Raw genomic sequence first — 5000 nt, 5'->3', positions numbered from 1 at the left:
GCCCAATCTGGTCTGATCTTGGAAGCTATGCAGTGTTGGGCCTGGTTAGTACTTGGATGGGAGACCACCTGGGAATACCAGGTGCTGTAGGTAATTTTATACTTCCATAACATTCTTTTCTATTTCATTTTACATTTAATTTTTCAACTTATCAATGAATTTACTTGTGTTAAGAAGTAAAAGCGGTCTAAATTTAATGCTTTTGAGCACCTACAGCCAAACCACAGTGGACATGCCCAATCTCATCTGATCTTGGAAGCTATGCAGTGTTGGGCCTGGTAAGTACTTGGATGGGATTCCACCTGGGAATACCAGGAGCAGTAGGTAATTTTATACTGCCAGAACATTCTTTTCTATTACATTTTACATTTAATTTTTTCAACTTAACAATGAATTTACTTGAGTTAAGAAGTAATAGTGGTCTAAATTTAATGCTTTTGAGCATCTACAGCCAAACCACACTGGACATGCCCAATCTCGTCTGATCTTGGAAGCTATGCAGTGTTGGGCCTGGTTTGTACTTGGATTGGAGACCACCTGGGAATACTAGGTGCTGTAGGTAATTTTATACTGCCATAACATTCTTTTCTATTACATTTTACATTTCATTTTTCAACTTATCATTGAATTTACTTGAGTTAAGAAGTAAAAGAGGTCTAAAGTTAATGTTTTTGAGCACCTACAGCCAAACCACACTGGACATGCCCAATCTCGTCTGAACTTGGAAGCTATGCAGTGTTGGGTCTGGTTAGTACTTGGATGGGAGACCACCTGGGATTACCAGGTGCTGTAGGTAATTTTATACTGCCATAACATTCTTTTCTGTTACATTTTAAATTTAATATTTTTAGCTTATCAATGAATTTACTTGAGATAAGAAGTAATAGAGGTCTAAAGTTAATGGCTTTGGGCACCTACAGCCAAACCACACTGGACATGCCCAATCTCGTCTGATCTTGGAAGCTATCCAGTGTTGGGCCTGGTTAGTATTTGGATGGGAGACCACCTGGGAATACCAGGAGCTGTAGGTAATTTTATACTGCCATAACATTCTTTTCTATTACATTTTACATTTAATTTTTCAACTTATCATTGAATTTACTTGAGTTAAGAAGTAAAAGAGGTCTAAAGTTAATGTTTTTGAGCACCTACAGCCAAACCACACTGGACATGCCCAATCTCGTCTGATCTTGGAAGCTATGCAGTGTTGGGCCTGGTTAGTACTTGGATGGGAGACCACCTGGGAATACCAGGTGCTGTAGGTAATTTTATACTGCCATAACATTCTTTTCTATTACATTTTACATTTAATTTTTTCAACTTATCAATGAATTTCCTTGAGAAAAGAAGTAATAGAGGTCTAAAGTTAATACTTTTGAGCACCTACAGCCAATCCACACTGGACATGCCCAATCTCGTCTTTTCTTGGTAGCTATGCAGTGTTGTGCCTGGTCAGTACTTTGATGGGAGACCACCTGGGAAAACCAGGTGCAGTAGGTAATTTTATACTGCCATAACATTCTTTTCTATTACATTTTACATTAAATTTTTTCAACTTATCAATGAATTTACTTGAGTTAAGAAGTAATACAGGTCTAAAGTTAATGTTTTTGATCACCTACAGCCAAACCACACTGGACATGCCCAATCTCGTCTGATCTTGGAAGCTGTGCAGTGTTGGGACTGGTTAGTACTTGGATGGGAGACTACCTAGGAATCCCAGGTGCTGTAGGTAATTTTAAACTGCCATAACTTTCTTTTCTATTACATTTTACATTTAATTTTTTCAACTTATCAATGAATTTACTTGTGTTAAGAAGTAAAAGAGGTCTAAATTTAATGCTTTTGAGCACCTACAGCCAAACCACAGTGGACATGCCCAATCTCGTCTGATCTTGGAAGCTATGCAGTGTTGGGCCTGGTAAGTACTTGGATGGGAGACCACCTGGGAATACCAGGAGCTGTAGGTAATTTTATACTGCCATAACATTCTTTTCTATTACATTTTACATTTAATTTTTTCAACTGAACAATGAATTTACTTGAGTTAAGAAGTAATAGAGGTCTAAATTTAATGCTTTTGAGCACCTACAGCCAAACCACACTGGACATGCCCAATCTCGTCTGATCTTGGAAGCTATGCAGTGTTGGGCCTGGTTTGTACTTGGATGGGAGACCACCTGGGAATACCAGGTGCTGTAGGTAATTTTAGACAGCCAAAACATTCTTTTCTATTACATTCTACATTTCATTTTTTCAACTTATCAATGAATTTACTTGAGTTAAGAAGTAAAAGAGGTCTAAAGTTAATGGTTTTGAACACCTACAGCCAATCCACACTAGACATGCCCAATCTCGTCTGATCTTGGAAGCTATGCAGTGTTGGGCCTGGTTAGTACTTGGATGGGAGACCACCTGGGAATACTAGGTGCTGTAGGTAATTTTATACTGCCATAACATTCTTTTCTATTACATTTTACATTTCATTTTTCAACTTATCATTGAATTTACTTGAGTTAAGAAGTAAAAGAGGTCTAAAGTTAATGTTTTTGAGCACCTACAGCCAAACCACACTGGACATGCCCAATCTCGTCTGAACTTGGAAGCTAGGCAGTGTTGGGCCTGGTTAGTACTTGGATGGGAGACCACCTGGGATTACCAGGTGCTGTAGGTAATTTTATACTGCCATAACATTCTTTTCTATTACATTTTAAATTTAATTTTTTCAGCTTATCAATGAATTTACTTGAGATAAGAAGTAATAGAGGTCTAAAGTTAATGGCTTTGGGCACCTACAGCCAAACCACACTGGACATGCCCAATCTCATCTGATCTTGGAAGCTATGCAGTGTTGGGCCTGGTTAGTACTTGGATGGGAGACCACCTGGGAATACCAGGAGCTGTAGGTAATTTTATACTGCCATAACATTCTTTTCTATTACATTTTACATTTAATTTTTCAACTTATCATTGAATTTACTTGAGTTAAGAAGTAAAAGAGGTCTAAAGTTAATGTTTTTGAGCACCTACAGCCAAACCACACTGGACATGCCCAATCTCGTCTGATCTTGGAAGCTATGCAGTGTTGGGCCTGGTTAGTACTTGGATGGGAGACCTCCTGGGAATACCAGGTGCTGTAGGAAATTTTATACTGCCATAACATTCTTTTCTATTACATTTTACATTTAATTTTTTCAACTTATCAATGAATTTCCTTGAGAAAAGAAGTAATAGAGGTCTAAAGTTAATACTTTTGAGCACCTACAGCCAATCCACACTGGACATGCCCAATCTCGTCTTTTCTTGGTAGCTATGCAGTGTTTTGCCTGGTCAGTACTTTGATGGGAGACCACCTGGGAAAACCAGGTGCAGTAGGTAATTTTATACTGCCATAACATTCTTTTCTATTACATTTTACATTTAATTTTTTCAACTTATCAATGAATTTACTTGAGTTAAGAAGTAATACAGGTCTAAAGTTAATGTTTTTGAGCACCTACAGCCAAACCACACTGGACATGCTCAATCTCGTCTGATCTTGGAAGCTGTGCAGTGTTGAGCCTGGTTAGTACTTGGATGGGAGACCACCTGGGAATACCAGGTGCTGTAGGTAATTTTATGCAGCCATAACATTCTTTTCTATTATATTTTACATTTAATTTTTTCAACTTATCAACGAATTTACTTGAGTTAAGAAGTAAAAGAGGTCTAAAGTTAATGTTTTTGAGCACCTACAGCCAAACCACACTGGACATGTCCAATCTTGTCTGATCTTGGAAGCTATGCAGTGTTGGACCTGGTTAGTACTTGGATAGGAGACCACCTAGGAATCCCAGGTGCTGTAGGTAATTTTATACTCTTATAACATTCTTTTCTATTACATTTTACATTTCATTTTTTCAACTTATCAATGAATTTACTTGAGTTAAGAAGTAAAAGCGGTCTAAATTTAACGATTTGGAGCACCTACAGCCAAACCACACTGGACATGCCCAATCTCGTCTAATCTTGGAAGCTATGCAGTGTTGGGCCTGGTTAGTACTTGGATGGGAGACCACCTGGGAATACCAGGTGCTGTAGGTAATTTTATACTGCCATAAAAGTCTTTTCTATTACATTTTACATTTAATTTTTTCAACTTATCAATGAATTTACTTGAGTTAAGAAGTAATAGACGTCTAAAGTTAATGTTTTTGAGCACCTACAGCCAAACCACACTGGACATGCCCAATCTCGTCTGATCTTGGAAGCTATGCAGTGTTGGGCTTGGTTAGTACTTGGATGGGAGACCCCCTGGGAATACCAGGTGCTGTAGGTAATTTTATACTGCCATAACATTCTTTTCTATTACATTTTACATTTAATTTTTTCAACTTATCATTGAATTTACTTGAGTTAAGAAGTAAAAGCCGTCTAAATTTAATGCTTTTGAGCACCTACAGCCAAACCACAGTGGACATGCCCAATCTCATCTGATCTTGGAAGCTATGCAGTGTTGGGCCTGGTTAGTACTTGGATGGGAGACCACCTGGGAATACCAGGTGCTGTAGGTAACTTTATGCAGCCATTACATTCTTTTCTATTACATTTTACATTTAATTTTTTCAACTTATCAATGAATTTACTTGAGTAAAGAAGTAAAAGAGGTGTAAAGTTAATGTTTTTGAGCTCCTTCAGCCAAACCACACTGGACATGCCCAATCTCGTCTGATCTTGGAAGCTAAGCAGTGTTGGGCCTGGTTAGTTCTTGGATGGGAGACCACCTAGGAATCCCAGGTGCTGTAGGTAATTTTATACTGCCATAACTGTCTTTTCTATTACATTTTACATTTAATTTTTTCAACTTATCAATGAATTTACATGAGTTAAGAAGTAATAGATGTCTAAAGTTAATATTTTTGAGCACCTACAGCCAAACCACACTGGACATGCCCAATCTCGTTTGATCTTGGAAGCTATGCAGTGTTGGGTCTGGTTAGTACTTGGATGGGAGACCACCT

The 5000-nt window shown here is 38.0% G+C and overlaps 2 non-coding genes and 18 pseudogenes across 2 annotated transcripts; all 20 read left to right on the top strand.

The window, feature by feature from the left end:
* Positions 1-93, top strand: part of LOC148476139 (5S ribosomal RNA) — a 119-nt pseudogene extending 26 nt beyond the window's left edge.
* Positions 94-208: 115 nt separating this feature from the next.
* LOC148476138 (5S ribosomal RNA) lies at positions 209-327 on the top strand (annotated as a pseudogene).
* A 116-nt stretch (positions 328-443) lies between these two features.
* LOC148476137 (5S ribosomal RNA) lies at positions 444-562 on the top strand (annotated as a pseudogene).
* Positions 563-677: 115 nt separating this feature from the next.
* On the top strand, positions 678-796 carry LOC148476136 (5S ribosomal RNA; annotated as a pseudogene).
* Positions 797-912: 116 nt separating this feature from the next.
* On the top strand, positions 913-1031 carry LOC148476135 (5S ribosomal RNA; annotated as a pseudogene).
* A 115-nt stretch (positions 1032-1146) lies between these two features.
* On the top strand, positions 1147-1265 carry LOC148476134 (5S ribosomal RNA). The gene has a single exon (XR_015872740.1). It is a non-coding gene; the product is annotated as a 5S ribosomal RNA (ribosomal RNA).
* Positions 1266-1616: 351 nt separating this feature from the next.
* Positions 1617-1735, top strand: LOC148476133 (5S ribosomal RNA; annotated as a pseudogene).
* Positions 1736-1851: 116 nt separating this feature from the next.
* LOC148476132 (5S ribosomal RNA) lies at positions 1852-1970 on the top strand (annotated as a pseudogene).
* Positions 1971-2086: 116 nt separating this feature from the next.
* LOC148476131 (5S ribosomal RNA) lies at positions 2087-2205 on the top strand (annotated as a pseudogene).
* Positions 2206-2321: 116 nt separating this feature from the next.
* Positions 2322-2440, top strand: LOC148476130 (5S ribosomal RNA; annotated as a pseudogene).
* Positions 2441-2555: 115 nt separating this feature from the next.
* Positions 2556-2674, top strand: LOC148476129 (5S ribosomal RNA; annotated as a pseudogene).
* Positions 2675-2790: 116 nt separating this feature from the next.
* Positions 2791-2909, top strand: LOC148476128 (5S ribosomal RNA). Its single transcript, XR_015872695.1, has one exon. It is a non-coding gene; the product is annotated as a 5S ribosomal RNA (ribosomal RNA).
* Positions 2910-3024: 115 nt separating this feature from the next.
* Positions 3025-3143, top strand: LOC148476127 (5S ribosomal RNA; annotated as a pseudogene).
* A 351-nt stretch (positions 3144-3494) lies between these two features.
* LOC148476126 (5S ribosomal RNA) lies at positions 3495-3613 on the top strand (annotated as a pseudogene).
* Positions 3614-3729: 116 nt separating this feature from the next.
* Positions 3730-3848, top strand: LOC148476125 (5S ribosomal RNA; annotated as a pseudogene).
* A 116-nt stretch (positions 3849-3964) lies between these two features.
* LOC148476124 (5S ribosomal RNA) lies at positions 3965-4083 on the top strand (annotated as a pseudogene).
* A 116-nt stretch (positions 4084-4199) lies between these two features.
* On the top strand, positions 4200-4318 carry LOC148476123 (5S ribosomal RNA; annotated as a pseudogene).
* A 116-nt stretch (positions 4319-4434) lies between these two features.
* On the top strand, positions 4435-4553 carry LOC148476122 (5S ribosomal RNA; annotated as a pseudogene).
* A 116-nt stretch (positions 4554-4669) lies between these two features.
* LOC148476121 (5S ribosomal RNA) lies at positions 4670-4788 on the top strand (annotated as a pseudogene).
* A 116-nt stretch (positions 4789-4904) lies between these two features.
* LOC148476120 (5S ribosomal RNA) overlaps positions 4905-5000 on the top strand; it is a 119-nt pseudogene continuing 23 nt past the window's right edge.

The sequence above is a fragment of the Taudactylus pleione genome, unplaced genomic scaffold, assembly GCF_031769625.1.
Source record: "Taudactylus pleione unplaced genomic scaffold, aTauple2 ptg000773l, whole genome shotgun sequence".
Taxonomy (NCBI): domain Eukaryota; kingdom Metazoa; phylum Chordata; class Amphibia; order Anura; family Myobatrachidae; genus Taudactylus; species Taudactylus pleione.
The sequence above is the reverse complement of the archived record's forward strand: the minus strand, read 5'-3'. Positions and strand labels throughout refer to the sequence as shown.